The sequence below is a fragment of the Echeneis naucrates genome, chromosome 1 (genome assembly GCF_900963305.1).
Source record: "Echeneis naucrates chromosome 1, fEcheNa1.1, whole genome shotgun sequence".
Taxonomy (NCBI): Eukaryota; Metazoa; Chordata; class Actinopteri; order Carangiformes; family Echeneidae; genus Echeneis; species Echeneis naucrates.
In genome coordinates this window covers 15,022,480-15,044,961 of record NC_042511.1, presented here as the reverse complement: position 1 = coordinate 15,044,961, position 22,482 = coordinate 15,022,480, and the positions used below count along the sequence as shown (strand labels likewise).

The following is a 22,482-nucleotide window of genomic DNA, read 5'->3' as shown; positions in this document are numbered from 1 at the left end:
AGCAAATGCTTAAGCACTTACAGACATTGTCTTTCACCTGTTTACTGTCACTGATATGGCAATATTTAAATAACTGTATTTGTTTCAATACATCAATACGGCAGGTATTTTATATTTGTATTCATGAAGGAGATTATAAGTAACAGCAGAAACAATGGCAGTGTTAAAATACTCATTGCTTATTTACATTTATTTATAGACTTCCACCTTTTAAACGGATAAAAGCCACAAAGTAACTAACTTGGCCAAGATAAATGTCACCGGCCAAACATGGAGTTGCTAGCAGTGTCTTTTTTAAACGTAATAACTTAATAACTGGGGTTGTTGTGCCACATAAATATGGTAGATAAATAAAAAATATATAACCCTCTTAAAAGCTAATTAGCCAGGCTAAGGCGCCATTAGACAGTACAGTCTCTAAATGTCATTTGACAATTGCCTTTTCTTTTCTTTTCAGCTCTCACACAACTTCAATTCCAAATCCATTTTTGTATTTGTAGTTACTGCTGTCTGCTGTCTTCTTAGACCACAGTGGGTTGATTCACTGAGGTTGCAGAGCAAGCAGGGGAAAAAAAAAGAGAGAAACAAATAAATAAATGCACAAAACAAACAACATGCAAATACAAGCCTAGAGTCATACATTTGCACACATGTATGTGTCGCCTTTCGGTTCTGTGTGTCAGTACAGCTGGCTAACCCATAAGGGGGAAGTTAATGGTTTACAAAACTGCCTGTGATACAATCAATTATGTCAACTAAAGATGCAGTGATGTTGATTCCACTGCCACTGCTGTTGTTTTCCTCCCTTTGATTCATCTGTCTTCTCCTTCATACCACTTTCTCTCCACCATCATCATCTCCCTCTCTTCCTCTCTGTCACTGTGCTCTAAACCCAGTACTGTCACAATAGATCTGTCAAAACCATGCCTTAAAGCCAGAGGCAGAGAGAGGCAAAGTTTGTGTGCGTGTGATTGTATTTGTGAGGGGAGAGGGGGAGAAGGAGAGAGAGAGGGAGAGGAGGGAGAAAGTTGTGCTGTACAGTAGAGAGAACAGCCACCTCAGCAGTGAATGATGCTGCATTAAAGAGGAGGGAGACAAACATACGACACTCATGGCCTAGATTTAAACCCTCATGAAAGGGCCAGGCACAGTTAGCAGAATGCACTCATAAGCTCAAATGCGCTGTTGTTTTGGAGCTCTTTTTTTTTCCCACTCACATTCACTTCCTCCATTTATTTCAGGCCTTTTTGTTATTGTCAGTACAGTCTTGTTTCTTTCTCTGCTTTGACTGTTCATCTTTCCTGCTGCCTTTTTCCTTGAACTCTGCTTCTCCTCACACCTCTGTCCCCTCTATCATGCACCCTTTCCGCCCTGCTCCCTCTGTTGTTCTCTAAAGATGATTAAAAATGGTGGGCATCCACAGGTCCTTCACATCCATTGTTCTCCATTTCAAAATACCCTCACGTAAAACATATCTGAAGAGTTTAGGACTAAGATAATGAGATACCTTTACAAAGGAACCATGTTTTTACCTCTACCAAGTGCTTGGTAGACCTCAAAACTTTCACATAAATAAACAAACAAGTATGCAAACATATTTTTTTTTCCTGAATCAGCTATTTAAAGTAAAAAAAATATCTGAACGTAGATTCACTGATTCAGTTTTGGAAAAAATTAAAACTAGTGATTTGTGCATAAGACATTAGAGTCAAACCACTGCTTCCTGCATTAAAGAGCAGATATGAACTGTGTATATCAGAGTCCTGAAAAATTTATTCAAAAAGGCCTTTCTGGGGCGCTTACTGGGCCCTATTCATAATTTAATAATGCATAAGTACCGACACTGGTATATAAATATAAAAGGAGGCACTTAACACTGGATTGTCTAACAGCTGAGAAAACGGCAATGGAAATACGGCGAGATCTAACGGAGGAGTGCATTCATTTGCAGACTGTCACCTTGGCTTTCGCATGAAAAAAATATGATGGTGGACACAAAAAAGGAATATTTCCTTCAGCGATATAGTAGAATATCAGCAAAACTACAGTCTTTTCCAGTCACTTTGATGGCTTTGTTGCTCAGAGCAATGATGTGTGTAAAATGTCTCATGACAGATGTCCACAGTGATACGGGAGTATTTGTCAGCAAACACTTTAGTTTGATATTACATTTTCACTTCTCTCCAGTACCACAATCAAAATTCTAAACCGAAGATGAGATTTACTTCAAAGTTTACTGGGATTGAAATGGCGCAGTGGTGGTTACTCTGTGCTAGAAATGTACCTGGAACATTAATACATAAAAATCAGGACCTTTTATTATGCTTCCCTGCTGGGCTGCGGCTGAGCTGTGGTTTTCAACATGCAGGGTAAAAACAGTTTAGCATACCACTGGATTGAACTCCAAATCCTCATCAGTCTTATACAGGAAGCTATAAATAAAAGGTATGAACTGTATACTTTCTGTGCCACCGAAGACCTGTTTAAGGCCTATTTTATCTCAGTTTATGTACAAAATGGATTGCACCCGCTATCTTTACAATGGTGTTCAAATACTGTTTGATATGCAAGCCTGTAAGAACCATTTTTCTGAGATTGCCAGACAATTTGGCTGTTTTCTGTGCCAGCAGAGACCACAACTATTGCATTTTTGATAAGCTATATCCATCACTTTTCTGAAATAACATAAAACTCACAATACAATGGGCAGAATAGCAGGATATATGGATGGTGATTTTGAAGTAATCAATGGAGACAGCAAAGGTAAACAAAGTGCTAAATGTCAGCTACAGTGATTGCGCTGCCACCATATCACCCCTCTGGGCTGGAGACCCAAATAACCAGAATCAATAAGCTAATCATTTCATATTCAAATCACGCAGAGTAGAGGTCTGGAGCTTACTGCAGCTTCACATCCCTGGCGTGCTAATGTATTCCGATCAAAAAAAAAAAAAAAAACAGCATATGTACATATGCATTGGAAATACAGTGATTCAAAGGGAGCAGTGGGTGGACAACAACTGTGACTGTGTATATCTATTCCAAAATAGATTTTTGAATTTTTGTTTTCTCCATGTGATATTCAAGACATGTGACATTTTATATAATAATGTTATATAATAATTTATGATAACTATATTGCTCCTTTCTGTGCAGAGTTTGCATGTTCTCCCCGTGCCTGGTTTCCTCCGGGTATTCTGGTTTCCTTCCACTGTCCAAAGACATCATGTTTGGGCTAATTGGTGACTCTAAATTGCCTGTAGGCCTGAGCGTGAGTGTGAGTGATTGTTCGTCTCTGCCTGTCTGTACGGGTGTACCACACCCTTGCCAAATGGCTACAGCATCCCCCGTGACCCGGAAACAGATAAGCGGTAGAAGATATATAGGCTCTTGATACTCCAGGTTCTGCCCAGAGTCTAAAGACATGCACGCCTATGTTAATTGGTGACTCTAAATTGCCTGTAGGCATGTGACAGGTTGATTGTGTATGTCTGTATATGTCAGCCCTGGGTCCGAGATGCCGGCTGTGATTGACTGTAGCTGCCCCCCCCGGGTCCACTGCCCCCCGTACCCCCACCTCCCTGAAACCCTGATAGATAAGCAGTTGGAAATAAAAAAAAATAATAAAAAATTAATATATATCGAATAGTATTACAGTTGAGAAATGTTGGTGAAATTGTTTCATAAAGTTACAAATATTCCAATAGGTCCAAATAAAAGAATATTGGGGTGTGCTGAAGTGTTACACCACTTGTTTAATCAATCTTGAATTGTGCCTGGTGAAAACAATTTAATCAAAAATGCATCTTATGCTCCTCAGATCTCATATTCAGCTTGTAGCTGGAGGTCTTGAAAATTGATCCCCCTTTGAGATTGTAATAAGTCTGGGAAGACCAAGGTGAATTTGAGGGTTATGTATGGTTGCCTATAGGGTCTGAACCTTTTCCTCACTGCATCATAATCAAAGATACTTACAAATGTTGACATTTGTTTCTCTCAGATAATAAGTCATGAGAATCTTGTTAGTGTCATTATTTTTATGCTCCAAAATGCATTGTCCAGTTCTGCCAGCAAGAACTGAGTTAACACAAGCATGTTAATACTTCCCTAACTAATGTTTTTGTTGGAATCTATGTTGAGGCACCCAAATAGAACAACAAATCTCGACAGTGTACGATAGGGACAATTGAACTGGCAAACAGACACATGGAGGGAAAACATCTGTGAGTGCATCTGCTAATCATCACACCAAGGCCTCTGGAAATCTACACTCGCAATATAGTCAGCTTTACACAATTAGCACTCGTTCATAAGCAGAACACCATGAACAGGAGAGGACACAGTGGGGAAGAGAGAGTAATAGTAGCTGCCATAACTTGTTTTGTTTCACACAAATAAGATGGCCTAGCCTTCCAGGAATTGAGCGGCCCTAAATAGCTGCTTTCTTCCAAGTTGTTGACAAAGAGCATCTCTATGGTCTATTCCCTGTTGTGAAGTGTGTGTATGTGGATGAGTGAGTGAGGGTGTGTATCAGGAGGTTGGATCATTCCGCTCAGGTGGCAAAGTATTTGTATTTGTAAGTGGTGTGCATGTGAGCCTTGAATCAGCAACAGTGTGCATATGCTCCCATGGTGCCCTGCCTCAATCTTAGGAGGGAAAAGGGAGTGTACGAGGGACAGGCAGGTATCTTTAACACAGTCAACAGGATACTAAGCCACCAGGCAACACGCATCGCAACTCTAAACAACAGAATTCAACAGGATTTATCCTGACTGTCACGATGGTGTAGAGCAAATTAGCAATCTATTACCATCCAAAGCTGAAATGATGACTGAAAATGCCACATATTTGTAAGCTATAAAGTCATGAGCCTTATTTAGCGTGGCTCACTGACCAAGAAAGAACACAGTCATGTTTGCATGAATGGCTGGGGGTGGGGGCGTCGCTGAGAGGAAGGAAAACCAAACCGCACTCCCACATTAACACTGTCACACCTGGGAGCGGCGCAGCACAACCAGAGCCTTGCACTATTGTGCACGAACTGCTCCACTGGAACGTTTAAAGGTTAAGTGCCCAGAGGTCGCATCCCTGATGGCAGTTGTTGAGGGATTTCAACTGCCAGGAATTTCGCAGCTACTGTACTACTCAGATTTTAACCGGTGACCTTTGAGTCACAAGCTCATTTCCTCTGAGCCTATCCCTTACTGCAGGTCAGTACATGGCCGCTGAGGCTGAATGTAGAGATGCTGCACTTAGATAGTCGAGCAGCCTTCTCCTAGGATTTGGAAAAAGTGAATTGTTGATTTTTTTTTATTTTTTAGATGGATAGATGATATGTATGACATGATTCTCTGCCTGCACACATTCACAACGCTACGCAGGTTACATAAGGTCCCCGAACGCCTCTAAAATAAAAAAGAAAAACCAAAGTCTTGGCCAGTGTTAAAAGCCTTGACGACAGGATGAAACGGAATTACCTTTTTGGTCGCAAAAACATAAGACAGCACCACGAAGGCGAATTGCTGGGCTCGTCATTCAGGTAATCGTGTTGTTTAACCCCCCCCCCCCCCCCCTCCATGTTTGATGTCAACAAATAACTGCAGGCTAAAGCGCTAGCATCTCTCCGCCGCCCGCCACCCCGGCGTTTTCCTGTCACTTGGTGTTTGGTCCGTCTGTGTCAGCGTCTCGTTTACCTGCCGCCTCCGGAGCTGTGCTGTGTCTTTTTGACCGGGGTAATACTAAAGTAAACTCCAAAGGACGAACGGCGTTTGTTAACCGGACAAACTTAACGAACCGCATCCCGCGTGAACGCCTCTTCACATGACACGCGCATGCACCTGACGGGTGCAATTTTTTTTTTTTTTTTACAACAACATGGTGATCACGTTGGTCTCTGTCGGAGATTACTTTCAAATCTGGACATCTGCGCGGTGGACCGACACCGATTATTGATTAGAGTCTGCTATCAATCAACTCTCATCAGTGCCAATCCATCCTGATCAATATTAGGTCTCCGTGGAAACTCCATGCATGCCCAACAAAAGCTTCAATCACTAACATTCATTTGGGTTTAATAAAAGCATGTTAGAAGTCACTAATCGCTACATTCCCTTTCATGGGAATGGGAAAGCAATTTAATGTGCTCAATTATATCAGATCAAGTATGAGCAAAACAAAGACCTGATTGTTTTATTTTTGCAGTTATTCCCGGAAAAAAAAATTAAACAATTTTATTATTATCATCATGACTTGTTCAAAGAATTTAAATAAATTCTTAAATAGAGCTTAAATAGATAGACCGTAGATACACAGATTCAACTTTTTGAGTGATGGTTAACAGTTGCCCTGGCAACTTTGTTCTCATTCCTCAGTTTCCGTCTCCATTACAGTATCTGTCAGGTCTCGTGTTTCAGAGACATCTGCTTCGTGCCCAGTCCTGGGTTTGCGCATGTGTGTGTGGTTGTGTGGGTGTCTGTGTTTGTGTGCACGCGTACATGTGTGCACACAAGGGAAGAAGGCTGAATCTAATTGCACAGGGCCCATCTGCTGATTCTGGGAAACAGGCTTGTATCTTACATACACAAACAGATAAAAATACACAAGCACAAACAACCACACACACACACACACACACACACACACCACAAGTGCCTGCCTCAAAGCCGTCAACTTGGACCCTGAACAATCTGCACCCATTCTCTGGCAGCTGTGTGGATGACATTGACTGGCATGGTTTACAATATGGACTCTATTGTGTGAGGACAAAGGCCTCTCAGCCGAAGGCAAAGGTCACATTATAAGACAATAAGCTCGTATTCATTGGGGGTGGCAACAAGGGACCAAATGAGGGTTTGTGTGTGTGCGTGTGTGTGTGTGTGTGTGTGTGTGTGTGTGTGAGAGACTTAAGTTGTAATGACTAATGTCCCTCACTTGTAAATCACTCTGGATTAGCACGTCTGTCAAATGAGTAAATGTACATTTCTGTAAGTGAACTTAACCTATTATTCAAATTCTTTAATTGCTATTTTATTTAGTTGATGTTATGTTTTTTGTGTAAATATCTTTTAGAATTATGTATCCTCAACCTTAACAAGCTGCTACTCTTCAGCTCATTCTCACACCTAGTTTTCAGTCACATTACCAATGAATGCACCATGTCTGCCGTTTATCTGCTTATCTCTATCTCTGCATATGTTTAGTGTGTTGGGCTGAGAGTCAGTTTACACGTGATCATTGTTTAACCCATGAAACTGATATGTATTGTGTTTCAATCAGCGCTGTCATTAGTAACATAGTGAAATGAAGGTTGTGCATTTGTTCATGTGCAGCAGGAAACACCTGTTTCATTCAGAGAAAAAGTACATCCCCCGTATGAAGAATGGCATGTTCCCTTTCCTGCAGTTCTCTCTATTCAGTCATTGTTTCAGAGAAGTGAAGACAAAATGTAGTCTTGATATAACAGAATTAGATTTCAAAGCAAATAATCAGAGTCATATGAGAATCTAGGAAGGAAATCATGCAGGATAGCACACACTGGGCAGGAAGTGCTGTAAAATGGCCACTGAAGCTCAAGCTGACACAGATAGGTATACAGTATTGTCCTAGTGACTTCAGAGGACATTAGATTGTCTAGTAGTAATTTCCTGGAGATTTACTTCAACCAAAACAAAAAGTATTTGTGGATTAGCCCTCATCCTCTTTTCTTTGCTTTTTGTCGTTACCTCTGATATGTTTCTGTGACAGCTTCCAACAAATTATCTAATAACTATATGTAAACATTTAATTTTATGTACATAAAAAGTTGTAATACTTTTTTTATTTATCAGTTATTTTAAGTCTTTTTTGGTCACTCCTTTTAACTTTATAATTGGAGTTTGACTACATGTCCGAGTCTACAAGCTGAACCAGAGCCATCTGTATGCCCATTGGCATTTGTTGTCCCTCAAAATATAATCTTATAGCATTCCTTTGCCTTAATATCCAATTATTTACATCATGATACAATATCTTATGTTCCAGTGTTATTTTGTAAACAGATTTAGGTCCTAACCACAGTTACATTATTACAAAAAGGCACCTCACAAAAATTAGAGTGTGGCTTCAAAGGAAAAAATCTAAATATATAAACCAACATTATCCACCAAAAGGTATTCAGAAAGCACACTGACGCAACCTCCATTGTAGTATCCCCACCTGAGTTGTATCTTTCCATATAGCTAGTATTTTGAAATCACTCATCCCTCATGTCTTTGTGTGATTCTTTTGAGGTTTTATTCAGGTGGCAGGGCATTAGAGCAAAAATGACCTTGTCCTTTAAATAGATAAAAGTTAACTACCTACACAGTAAACTGCCAAACCATAGAGAAAGAGAGAGAGTATATCCTCATTCACATTACTCTTGGCCAAGTCAATCAATAAAGAATAGGATCCCACATGAATATAGTCTCAGGGTTTTTATACAGCCAACGTGCAAATATATATCTCCTCTTAGTGAAAAACTGATGTCTCCTGAAATCCTTTGACCAGCTGTCAATAGCCAGGAGCGGCACACCCCCTTCCGTCATCAATAAACTGAATGTGCAATTCATCAGCCCAACTCTAGGAGACAGTATTTCTAATTAAAAAGAGCTCGTAAATTTGCCATTTTACGGGCCCAGCTAAGCTTGTAAATATACTGTAAATAAGTTGCAGTGAGTGGCTTCATGGGCAGATGAAGGTCTACGTTTGTGGTTTAACTCCTGTTGATACGTACAAGGAAGAACGTGCAGATTGTAATCAATTTAGTATTTGTTTCATATGTGACCTTATATTCTCTTTCACATTGTGTTTTATTCATTGGGTATTGCAAGCTGTTTGGTATTCTTTTTGGCGCTCGCTGGGTCATATCTGATTGGATTAGCAGTTTGAGAGGACACATTTGTCGAGCCAATTAGAGCACTTCCTGGCACAGATGGAACGCTGAGATCTCCAGGGAGAACGTTAGGTCATACTTTGGATCTCAATAAAGGCATAATGCATACTGTAGTCTGCAAAAAAACAACACACCAGGTGTCTATATACATTTGTGTGACTCTTTTCAGGGCCTTAAAAAAGCTGCTTTAAATGGGAATGCAATGAGTCCATACCCTTGGTTAAATGTTGTGATTATTACGGACCAAGAAAATGTGTATTTGGGGCTGCACAACCGCACAAACACAAACACACATATGTGTACACACATTCTTACCTGTTATGATGTGCTTTGCCTTGTCAAAGTGAAATGAAACCTGAGAGACTCACATCTCAGTGGCAGCTGGACGTCCTAGTCCTGGACAGACAGACAGGCAGGCAGACAGAGAGAAAGAAGTAGAAGAAGATAGAGAACAAGGGAGAGACAGAGAGGCAAAGAGAGAAAGAGAGAGAGAGAGAGAGACAGTGGGGGAGAAGGGTGGGGTTATTAGAGCTCAGTGAACCGCAATCCCTGTCATTTTTCACAAGAGAGACAGATAGCCAGAAAACATAGTGAATGTGGGGTGCAATGTGAATAATGGCCCCCTCCAGATTGTGTGAATAGCCATAACCCACTCGAACACAAGAACCAGACAGCTCACAGGCCATTTTTGTTCCTGATTGCTTGTTTAGTGTTTTTGCGTCTGTGTGTGCACATGCGCATGCACCTGTGAGCCCATGTGGGCATTGTCTCATAATGACCTCTTAAGTGTCAGGTTATCAAAGTCTATAATAGCCTATCTCTGTACTTGGTGGCAGTTTACAGCCAAAAAGCTATCTCATTCCATGATAGCTGGTTTATATTGGTGGCTTTTCACTGCCAAATGCCACAGGCACTTTTCAAAAAGGGAAATTGTTAGTTCTGTTACAAGAATGCAGAGTGGCAGTTTGAATGTGTCTATATCTTTTCATATGTGTGCCTAGTCCTAGTCCTAGTCCTAGTCCTAGTCCCCCCCCCCCCCCCCCCCCCACACGTTTTCATCACTATGTTGTTTTTTTATTATTATTATTATTTTATTTATTTTTACATACTACGTCTCCCAGGCAGTCTTTTATATTTCCTTTTTTGGTTTTGGAACGAGGCTCTGTCTACCTTTCTCTCTTTCTCTTTGTCTCTCTTCACAGCAAACTTTGCTGCATTGTCTCACTGGGCTCAATATCAATGTGAATGTCTGTCTGTATTGTGATTGGCATTGCACTTGGGTTCATTTGTGCGTCTCCCAGCATGCAAGCTTTAGTTATGTGCATGTGTGCATTTGTGTACGTTTAGCTGTTTACTGGGGGCTAATGGGGCAAAAAAAGAAGAAAGTGTGTGTCTGCTTTTGCTTTCCCTTGTGCCATACAAGATTTTCGAAGACATACTAAACAATTGCACCCACATACTGTAAACACACACACACACACACACACACACACACACACACACACACACACACACACACACACACACACACGCACGCATCTGTATAGAGGTGTCAGAGCCTAGACCTCGGTGAAGCTCTCATGCCGTACTGTGCAGTAATTGGGTCTATTAGCCAGTACAGGGGGCCATAAGCAATATCTCAATGGTTGGATGGGCAGAGACTACAACAAAAGAGGAATTCAGTGTCGGCTACTGTGTTTGTCTACATTAATGTGTTTGCATGTGTGTATGGGTGCACTTTAATGCAGGAGAAGTGCCAGAGGCAACAGAACTCTAGCGAGAAATAAGTTGGGTGCTAAGCTCCCCCACCTGTACAACACCTTCATTCATGTCTCGCTTGCTTCTCTCAGAATACGGTATGCATTATTCACACAGAGGTGCTCAACAATAAAGGGATCAATGAGCAATGAATGGAGGAAGAAAGGTGGAAAAGAAACACGTTTGGTTGCAGAGGCATAGGTTGTGAAGGGACAAGTTTGTATAAGGAGAGGAACTAGGTGTGGAATGAGATTTTTCATTAGGATTCGTTTATGTGAACAACGGGAAAAGGGGAAAGATAAGATTATGGATGCAGCCACTGTAAAAGTCCATGCATTCGTCAGTGGAGCACCATCATTTTGTTCTACCCTGAAGAAAGATTCTTCATTAAATCCTAATTTTGTTCTCTTTTGAGTAATCAGAACACACAGGTCAAGCCTTACAGCCTGGAAAACTGCCACGTCCACCAAGTATGCCTAGAAATAGCATTTATAAATTTTTCTTCTATATGGCAATACCATATTTCACATGATCAATGTGTAGTTCTGTATTTCAGCGCAAAAAGCAATGAGCCTTTTATTGGCCAAAAAGACATGTTGATTGGGGTGAGGAGTTTTCATTTTCAAATTTTCCTTATTTGCTGGGAAAACATAATTATCTCTCTAAATTTTCCCATGCAATAGATGCCACGTTGCTGAAATACGTTTCTAATTATTTGCATGAAACATGAAAAACATGCCCCCGCTGAATGCCATTTGGCTTTTTGCACAGTCATCCGATACCACAGTTTTGTGAAAAAGGACACAATTCTTTCTTTTAATGTACAGTAGTGTCCTGTCCCCGCCGCTGTCTTAGTGTGTCTACATAGTGGAGCTTCTTCCCACAAAAGTTATCTCTGACAAGAGCTAAGGCCTGACAATCAGTTACTGACCAAATTAGTATTAATTAATGATAGCAGATGTGAAGTACCACCTAAAGCTATGCTTGGCACAGAGGCTGCAGCTGAATTTTTGCTGCGTCTCTAATGGTCATTAGTGTTGGAACTTGGTGAACTTGTGTATCTTTCAAACCTCGGTGGGCAAAGGCTATGAGTGCATGGCCAAATTCTTGAATAGATTTTTCTGCTATTGGCTGCTGCACAATTATTGCCATACAATGGAAGTTCCTTTTAGTTATTTGAACTGTTGCTTCAGACTATGTCTATATTGATATCAACAAATATCGCTTTTTTCAGTGAATCAGCAACATTCTACGTGTGCGAGTTGCGCAATCCCAGGGCTTCACAATTCCACATTTTCAACAACCATATTAGGACAGGCTATGGTTTTGATCAAATGAAGGCAAGTGGGTCCCTCTGACAGCAAGCCACAGAGAAGCAAGGAAGAAGACAGGGAGTATGGTAAATGCCTAGAGCTCGTACTAAGAGGCACGGAGGAGCTCTGGATGAGAGGGTTTTCAATGAGCAAGTGCCTTTGTCTGATTGAACAATGGTTGGAGGTAATGGAAGGAAGAAGGAAGAATATTTTTTTTAAGTCTCTAGCCTCACAGTCTTCCTGAGGAAAAAAAACTGAGTAGATTTCAAATGATAGATGCTGACCATTTTCTCACAGTAAAACAATGGTGTTTTCTATTATGAGAGGCAGTGGTGGTATTGATGTCCCATGTCACCCCCATTACTCATGAGCCCGCTGTATGTAATTAGGATGACTCTACAGTATGCTTTCATGATGGCTTTTCATGTATTACCCTTTGTAATTATGCCTTAGACAACAGATTGCACTAAAAGACACCAGAAATTGTGTTGAAGCCTGCTGCTAGAGATTTATGGCACTTCCAAATGAAGCAGTGAGAGGGTGGGGTCCCGTTTATGTTCATTTTAAAACCACAATTCTCCCCCCCGGCCTTCGACAGATTCAATATAAGCATGAAGAATATAGAGCAATAGTGTATATGGTCTATCCAGGCGTAAAATTAAAGGCTCTTGTCTATGTGCCTCACATACATCTTTGAATGAATAAGAAAACGAGAGAGTATGAGGAGCAGAGGTGTGCATGATGAAAGGAAAAAACTGAATGATTTGTCCAGTTATTGTGAACTGTTGAACTGTAATCAATTATATTCAGCCCTGGACAATGAGATGTTTTAATACATTAGTGCACATGTACACAAATGTGTACACAAAGAAAAACATACAGTACCATATATCATTTTAGCCATACAAATAGCTTATGTTGTTCTCCTCTCTAATTAGTATTATATAAAGAATGGTTTCAAAAGAATAAAGATCATTTATCTGACTTGCTCTTACTCTCCAGTAAAGGTCCTGGACCAATACTCGCTTCACTCATAGCTTGATACATTGGATGGATGGATACTATCTCATCTATCATACATGTACCATCTAAGCAAGAACCAAATGCGCATACGCACAATGCAGGAGAACACACATACAATTTCTCACATGGTTAGAAAAGAAACACATAGTTATTGTAAGTTATTGCTGTGGGCCCACAGGCCAGTGTGGTACTCATCTGTCTTGGTGTGACACTATCAGGCCTTCTTGCAAAACACAATGGTGGTAAAATGGTTCTTTTTCAAAATGTGAAAGATACATCAGGAGCAAATTGGCAGGCGCTGATAAATGCCAAGGGGGGCATGACGCCTTTATCTGAAACAAGTTGTAACGTTCTCAGCAGAGACTAAGCAAGAGTGTTTATTTTAGAGGTGCAACCCTAACACTCTAGAAGTAAGGTAGAAAATCGGAGCCCCGTTCTCACACAGAATAATTCACTAGCCAGTCAAATGGGATTTAACTTGAAGCAGCATGCGGTGCTATATTTACACTTAAGAGAGGACTCAATAACACCTAGAGGAAAAAACACAAAACAGCACAAATGATGTATACGTACATTATCAAGTCATTGATCACTACTATATCTGTTAATATCTTTGTTCCGTCAACCATGACCATCCAGGCATCCTCACCCTCCTCCAGCCTATCATACTGCACCATCCACTAAGCTCCAGATCAATACTCCCTGGCACATATTCTCACTCTCAAAGACTTGGAATGAAAATGGCATTCGATATCAATCAAGCTCACAGCTGTGCCACTGAACAGGCACAATAAATGACAATATTATTTTTTAAAATTTACCATCAAACAACCAGTCACATGAAAGTGCTTTGAGTCAGATCTTTCAACCTGGTTTATGCTGAAAGGAACCAGATGAACAGCGGGTGGAAGATGTATGTAATGCAGTTAAAGTAAAAGCCCAGTAAGCAGGAAATTTAAGAGGGGCCTTGGGATGATGGTATTACAGCAGACGCTGATTGTGGACAATTTGCTGAAGAAGAAAAAGATATGGAAAATATCAGATCGGATTCAGTATGGTGGATGTAAAAGGTGTGGAAACACTGGGACAGAGCGAGGATATGGAAAAATTGCAACAGTTTACCAATCTGCAAAAAATCAGATTCTATTAATCAGAGCTAAAAAAAAAAAAAAAAAAAAATAAAAGGAAAAAAGAAAAGAATCACAATCACACTAGAATTCCCCTCACATTGTCTTAGATGTTTAAGTCAACTGATTGTATTTGCAACCTTTAGACAATGCTGCATTTTCAAGCCGTGCTGTCGTTTCCTCCATTGATAAGAAATGCTGTGTTATGCCACAGCACTGAGAGATTTGTCCCCCCAGCCCTGTGATGACCTCATTGTTCATTGCCCCATAATTCAAATCTGCTCCGCTGTGTTGCATCACATTGTGTATGACTCATTTCCAAGCACCCCGCTCTCTAAACAAGCGAGGCCTCCTCAGCATGCTATAGTCAGCCAAAACTAAACAACATAGAAAAGAATTTCCCCATCAGTTCTATGGCGGCTGACTTAAGACTTGCATATGCGCACACACAGTAACACACTGTTTAAATGGATTGAACTGGGAAGAGGAGAGGAGGGGGTGAGTGCTATTGTAAATGATTTCCTGCGGAGACCAAAATAATCGGCAGACCTTTGAGCGAGCGTCTTACAATCACTCTGGCCTTGTACACTGATTCTCCATTGAGCTCCCTAATGGCACTGTGTGTGTCACTAAATATACCGCTGCAGGACATATCTGTGTGGCTCTCAATGGTTGTGTTACCTCATATGTGTGTGTTAACACAAGTGCAAATGTGTGTGAGAAGAGTGATTGTAATTTATGTGTATAGCGATGTGTGGTTAGAATTTCCATGGGAAAAAATGTGTGTGTGTGTGTGTGTGTGTGTGTGTGTGTGTGTGTGCGTGTGCGTGTGCGTGTGTGTATGTGTTTGTGTGTTTGTATCAAGTGGTGACAACTTTGAATAGAGGCAGGGAGGTGAAGGGCACGGAGGAGAAGTGTGGACAGGAGATGTGTTGACTGGAAGGACAAGTGTTTTTGTTTTTTTTGGCTTTTTTCCTTTGTGAAAGAGGGATAACAACTGAGTGAGAGAGGTTTCACAAAACAATTGACTGTGGATTCAGTGGCAAAGCAGCTGCTCAAACATTAGTTCAGAGACAAATTGAGGTGATGATGGATACTAAAGGCTATTTGTGGAATCAAGCAGAATAAGACTGCAGACTTAAATGCAAATTTCAGTACTTTTAAGTTGGTGCTACAATTCACTTGTTGTACAGGTTAAGATTAGTAGAGTAAAACATGTCTGGCCATCTTTATCAGTTTGTTGCCTGCAATATTTGTAGAAAAATGATGCAAAGTTGACTTTTTTGCGACCTACCCGCTCATCTTCAAGATGGCCTAATAATTTCATTAATTTTTACTTATCGTGCTCTTCAAAACAGCATTGCAAGGTGATTTGAAGCCTTTAAACCTGCAACCAATAAACATCAGTGATGGCCAAAATTACGGCAGGGCATTAAATAAAGTCAGGGCTGTGGAAGAACCAAATAAAAGAGTGAGACTGATCAACTGGTCAAAGAAAAAGGAATAAATACCTGCACTTGAAAAAACAGGTGACATCTGTTCCACACGTAGACTCATCTTTACAAAGGCGTCTTTTACTTATATAGGGCTTAGGTGTTTGTAGAGCCAAGAGATAAGTCATCTGTTTTCTTTTGAGAAAGCTATGAAAGTTAAAACTGCAAAGTATGAGACAATCTTAAGATATAAACCTATCGCCATGATTTTAATATCCAAATAAACAGCTGTGGGGGCAATAACAGCATTGATTTACACTGATTGATTTTCAATAATTTTTATGCCATGTGAGGCAGATCAGAACCTGAGGTCATTAGGCTCATTTAATTTGGCTGTTAGAGAACTTCAAACAAGATGCAATCAAAACTGTCTGACCTTGAGCTACAGCTTTGCCTTTGCTACTTGTGGCTGTTTTTCATGTCACGGCCACATGTAGTAGTAGTAGTACCAGTATTATGGTTGGAGTGGTAAAGCAGCAACTATTTTCAATATCAAGTAATCTGTCTCCATAACACTTTCTAAATCCCAAGGCAACATTTTTAAGTGACTTGTTTGGGCCTATCGGCATTCCAAAACCCAAAGATATAAAATTTACTATCACATATTGTCATCTGCGAGAAACAAGATAGACTAATCTTGCATTTTTCTTGAAATATTGTTTGATAGTAAAAATATAATTTAATTTGGGACCAACTCAAATGATTGTTGCTACTTTTTGTTAAATTTAGTGCCAGTGGGCTGCAGCAGCGCTGTTTTTGTGCTTTCACCTCTAATCCACAAGCTTCAGGTGATAGAGCCACAGTTGAGAGGGTATTGTTTAGTGGTATGAGCCAACACACTTCTAAACAATGCAATAACTAGTCAGCAGGATTACAGTATGTATTACTTTCAGCACCCACCACAAAAAGCCCATTTATACACGGCATGAGCAGTCAGGCCGACAATGTACATTTCCTCTGATCGGCCCCCAAATACAGACAGATAATAAGCTGTGGGGAAGAAAGCCCTCCAACAGCTCCATATTTAGGCAGAGTAAGAAATCCATCTCAGAACGGCTATTCTAGTAGAGCCAAAGGAGCAATAAGACAGTGAATACCCTGAGATCTGACAGCCAGTCATCTACTACTGGTTCTCCCCCTTCCCCAAGCATATATCTAATCGGGTAGTCAAGTAAATGGACAGTACTCTCACATGGACTGAACCTCTAATAGGGTTGAATGATATGGGAGGCAAGTTTCACACATTAGGAGAGGTGAACTGAGCTGATCGCTCCAGTTAACGGTGGAAAATGCGGGAACCAGGGTTATTCTTTAAGGGAAGGGAAGGGTAGGAGGGAGGATGTGTTAACACATGACCGAGCGCTTTAGGTGGACGAGTAAGACGGGCAAGGATTTGGCCTCATTATTTCAATACGGGGAGAGAGATGTCGTCTAGCACAGGAAAAGGCTTTTGAATTAGGTTAAACTCGGCACACAAAGCAGGGGTTGGGAGTAGGAATGTGAATCATCACTGCATTAGGAAATCACACAGCGAAATTCAACAGCTTGTTTGAATATTATTACCGGAGCATTTCGGTTTTTTTGTTGTTGTTGTTTTTTATTTTTTTTTACATAGCTTAAGTTAGAAGAATAACAATTTATTTATGCAGGTCACTTGGTTGTCTCTGGTGAGCCCCCCGTCTTTTTTTTTTTTTTTTTTTTTCAAGGTTTTCAGATAGAAACATTTACATTGTTATGCATCACATTAGCTACACAAAGCATTCAGTCCGGCAAGTTATTTTGTTACTGCTTATTAAAAACATTATTTGAAGATTTAAACAAAATTAATTCCACAAGAGTTTGAAGTTAGTGTCTGTAATAATGGTTGACAATAGAAATGGAGACTTCACCAGTTACACAACAGGTTTTATGCCTGCTTTGTTTAATATTAGTGTTAGTGTATGTGTATGTCATTGCCTCTCTGGAATGGATCATGTTGCCTGCCAAGGTCTATGTTCATTATCTCGAGTTTTCAATGTGAGCTCAAGATGTTTAATATAAGATTTCTTATTTAAATCACAGGCCTAGACAGGCCTAGATATTTTTATTGGAGCCACCCAGATCTAAACCAAATATTGTGTTACATTAGCCACCTTGAACAAAGAAAGTCAGTCGTCAGTTAATCAAGCACAACAATCTGAATGATCACAACCATCCAAATTTGCCCTGTTTTCCCTGACAAGGAGTTAAGTATTTTGTGTGCATCATATCGAGTGAAATTAAAAGAGGACAGATAGACCTACATTCAGCAAATTGTCTGATTACTGCTGTTGCATATTTTACAGCTTCAGGTGCTTCGATAACGTCAGTGCTGCGTGGGTGTCATTAGCAAATGTGACACAAGATGCTCTTTGAAACGCCGCGCATTGGCGGTGTGATGTCTGACAAACACCTTGCCACTATTTGAGACTGTCGCAAAAGTAAACATCCACAGTAGCCTGTGTAAATTTGGAGAGGAAAACACAACTGTTGAGACAACACACATCTCCAGTTTCCCCACAGATACTTGAGTCGCCCGCAACCAACAATAATCGGTCTGGACAGGAAACCACAAGAAGTTTTGAGTCCATCGTTCTCATACATTTTGGGCAAATCAGATGCAGATGCAACGATGACAAACAAATTAGTGACATTCATGTCGTCCACAAACATAATAATCTCCTTGGAGATAGATCTGTGCTTTAAAAGATGCTACCAAAATGGCAGCCAGGCAAATCCACGTGAAAATGTTCTCCAGCATAGATGTAGGTTAGATACCTGCCTACACCGACCATATTCCCACAGTGCATTCCTTGGAGACACTTTTCTTAGCTGCAGAGCTGACAGATGAGTCAACATACACTGTCATCCGCTCTGACCAATAGAGCCTCTTTCCACCTTTCTCTATCACACTGTGCATTGAGACCTACACAAAAGAGTTTGTACACAGTATCTTTTGCTGAGCGTCATTTGGCTACTGAAGGGCCAAACCACAGCCACCCAAGCAACCTCGCACAGCAAACGGTCATCGAAGGGGTGCTTTGATTTGCCATATATCCTCTGTAAACATAAGGGCTGGTGATAAATCATAAAGCCTCTCTCGCCACCACTAAGGAGTCATAAAACTATTATGCAAAACAAAGGATGGCTAGCTCATTACCAGGCGTTGGAGCACGCCACATCTATGGTCACAGGAATTAGTCAGATGCAAGCTGTTTCTCTCAGTTTAGGTCAAGATCAAAGGACTGTGCAACCTTCAGTAGTTTTCAATTGCACAATTGCACATCAAGGTCATTCCCCCCTCCCCAAGGTTTCTTCTGTAAATAAGAGTCTTTCACTTATGAATCCGCATGATGGACGTATCCCGGGGTGCACTGGCCTGCTGGATACTGCTTTTCTCACAGAGGAGCTGGGTTCACTGTGGATTTTTAGACTGCGGCTGACAAACCAGCACAGCCCCAAAACAGAATAACTGCATTCCCATATATTCAAATGACAGCCTTGTAAAATAAAAGGGGGGTGGGGGGGGGGGGGGGGGGGGTTGAACACTTAGTCTGTCATCCATCATGCCAAAGCATGTGATTTGTCATTGCGCCCTGCAGTCAGGCAGATACATGCGGCTACAGAATAATAATTACGTGTAAACCCCGGTCGAGATGCCGTCGTGAGATGAAGTGACTGCATCGATTATTTGCCGGAGATCTGATTGGTGTGATTGCTTATCACCTCGCCTTAGCGACATCTCACATCCTCAGAGCGACGCCCATCCAGCCGCAAACCGCTGGACCATCATCTATACATACAAAGACGCCAACTACTACATTATACATATGCATACATATATATCCATAAATATATATATAATTGTTGTTGTTTTTTTTTTCCTCCACCCTCTCGTCCATTAGGGCCAGTTTCCGTTCCCCTTAAGTGCAATAATCGCAGTCCACATTCCCATGGGCATCCGTGAGAGCCAGAGTCAGCGCTGCCGTACGGCTTTCAGAGCAGGTCAGTGACACACAGGTTGACATGAAAGACAGGAGCTTCCCCAACAGCCACCCCCCATACACACACACACACACACGCACACACGCACGCATCAGCCCGCACTGTTAGTTCAGGGAATAAACAGCGGCTCCTTACCGTGTCACCAGGCGCAGCGAGAAAAAGCGTATATAAGCATACACATCCAGCGCAGAGAGGGGATCGGGAATAACCTTTCCCGTGCTCTTTCATACACTCACCCCTCCCACCGGCAACACAACAACAGCCCAGCAAATCTTCCGCCAGAAATTTACAGTCCCAGTTGATAAATGGCTTAATTTCACTTATCGGCACCCTCGATTCCGCCTCCTTTGTTAATTCTTGCTGCGGCGAAAGGGGTAAGGGGGTGGAAAAGAGAGAAACAGCGGACGCTGATGGGAATGAATGCCGGAGCCGTGAGCTCAGGATCCCGATCGGCAGCAGCGCTTCACACGGCGGAATATCGCATCCGTCCAAACGCACTGAGAGCAGCAGCGGAGTGCTGGAGGAGGACAGGAGTCTGTGGCTGCCTGTCTGTTGCTCTATATCCGACCTCCCTCCCTTCCTCTCTCCCTCTGGATCCTGGATCCTTTTTTTTTTTTTTTTTTTGGAGTGGGGGGGGGGGCGTCCTTATGTTCTTTCTGACTTAAACTGTATTCCTCGGACACGGGGTGCAGAAGAGCAAGAGCACCGTGGTCAACAGAGAGAGCGAGCTAGAGAGAGTGAGAGAGAGTGAGAGAGAGGGGGGGGGGGGGGGGGGGGGGGGTCAGCAATCAGCAATGACAAACCAATTTGGCGGCGCTGTGGATGCTCGGTGGATCAGAGCGCAGCCCGGCCAGAGGAGCGCTGCGTTGCAGGCGGGCGGGGAGCCGAGGGTGGGTGGAAGGCTGGAAAGGATGGGGGTCGATTGGGGGGGGGGGTGTTTATTCCCACTTGGTGGATGCAGAGCGAAGCAAGGGGAGAGATGAAGTGGGGCGTCTGGTGGAAAACACGGCACTGGATTTGGCTCCTAAATCTCTGGACCGAGGGCTCCACCTGCCGTGTGAAAACACACAGGGGGTCCCAAACTTTCATCGACACACCAAACACCCACACTGCCATTTTCACAAAGGAATTCCATGCTAAGCTTTTATTCTTATTAATATTATTGTTATTATATTTAGACACTCCGTGGTGTATGATTGCATAACTGTAGCCTATCTTTGGGTGGTAGCTGCAATGTGCAGCCCACAGTTGGTTTGGTCCAATTCATTATCACCTCCTCTGCTGAATAAAGAGCAGATAAGTGAAAGCACAGCTTCCTCAAAAAGGTGCTCTTCAACTCCCGAAATCCATCAAATGTCTATTTATGGTCCCCCGAACCCCTGTTTGGGATTTTAGAATGGCACATATTAAATGTGGACCTTTCGGCCCTGAAGCACTTTGCCCGGTAGGGATCTACTGGGCAAACCGCAAATCCACAGCAGCAACGAGCTGAACATTTTATCTGAGGAAAAAAAAAAAAAAAACCCTGAGATTTGTGAGTCTAAACTGGAAAATTTCCTTTTTAATCACGATTTGTATCATGTTATAAGCCATTCCAACCCAGCCCAGATGCGTAAATCAGAATACATGAATAAATTCAGCCTGCCCTAAAGTGCACCGAGCTTGCATCTCTGCGGTCCCAGTTGGCATTTTGACTTCAATCTTGGCTGCAAACTTGAATATATCTTAGCAGCCTAAATCCATATATTTATGAAATATCCTCACGTTCTTTGCTCCTTCTGTGTTTATTTCAATTTCTCATGAAGTTGTGAGAAGAGGACAATGTTTTGGGGCTGCAGAGTGAGCCTAGTAAAAAAAAAAAAAAAAAAAAGGATTTCCACCCGCTGAAATACGTGACAGGATTACCCGCACACAGGTTCTCTTTCATTAGGGATGAGCCCTGTGTGTCTGAAGATCAGAGGGTGACATGCGCACTGCACGAAGCGCTCCAAAGCCGCGGACACTGTGCTGGGAAATAAAAAGCTCCCAGCCTGCCTCCTGATATGGTGCCGTCTCCCAGTAAGCTGCCATGACTTGTCCCGTCAGGAAAGTGTCCTTCTCGGTATTCGGCTCAGGTAAATCGACCTTGCGGACTGGAGGTGCTGGACGTGTTTTGCTTTGGGACTGAGGAGGCGGGAAGGATAGGGTAGGTGGTGAGTGGGGGGGGGCACACTTGTTGATAGCCCACCGGAGACGCAACGGAGGCGAGAGAAGGTTTTAATGCAACTGAGCTGTCCATGATGTCCGTCTGATCGTCACAGTATGCTGCCCTTTGCTCATTATTTATAGACAGATTATTAGATTTCTCATAGATTACATATCAATATAGATGTTGATTGCCTTAAGTAATTACTGCAAATCACTCATCTTTAAATATATATATATATAAATATATAAAAGAAGTCAGCGTTACTATCAACAGGTATAGATAAAGATTTCATTAGGCTGCCGTGAAGGGCATGTAAGTGCTGCGATACACATCGCGTCCATCAATGGCCTCTAATTAGATTTCAGATGAGACGTTGCCATTTTCTGCCCATCGTTTTGCAAATCAAATCATGTCACTGGTATCGTGTTTTGAAGCAATGCAGGCTCCCTCCCTCAAGTCAGGGTGTTTGGGAGGCCGAGTGTCGCTGTTAATTACCATCACCGGCTGATAAAGCCTTTTGGAGGAGATTTAAAATCCTGCTAAAGAGCATTAAGGCACTTGCAAACAAGCATGGCACAGGCCCTGGAAGTGAAGATGTCGAGGTAAAGCGAGACATGTCACTGAGCAGGTGTAGCAATCCGTAATT

The 22,482-nt window shown here is 41.8% G+C and overlaps 2 protein-coding genes across 4 annotated transcripts in view; one reads left to right on the top strand and one right to left on the bottom strand.

The window, feature by feature from the left end:
• Positions 1–20,243, bottom strand: part of adgrl3.1 (adhesion G protein-coupled receptor L3.1) — a 106,443-nt gene extending 86,200 nt beyond the window's left edge. For all 3 annotated transcript variants that reach the window (XM_029497370.1, XM_029497372.1, XM_029497371.1), the window contains exons 1-2: positions 19,784–20,243; positions 9,227–9,307 (exon numbers count right to left, since the gene is read on the bottom strand). The gene's annotated coding sequence lies outside the window, so the exon portion shown is untranslated. The remainder of the gene's footprint in view (positions 1–9,226; positions 9,308–19,783) is intronic.
• A 1,454-nt stretch (positions 20,244–21,697) lies between these two features.
• Positions 21,698–22,482, top strand: part of LOC115042508 (multiple PDZ domain protein) — a 33,150-nt gene continuing 32,365 nt past the window's right edge. The window contains exon 1 of the mRNA XM_029500776.1: positions 21,698–21,833. The gene's annotated coding sequence lies outside the window, so the exon portion shown is untranslated. The remainder of the gene's footprint in view (positions 21,834–22,482) is intronic.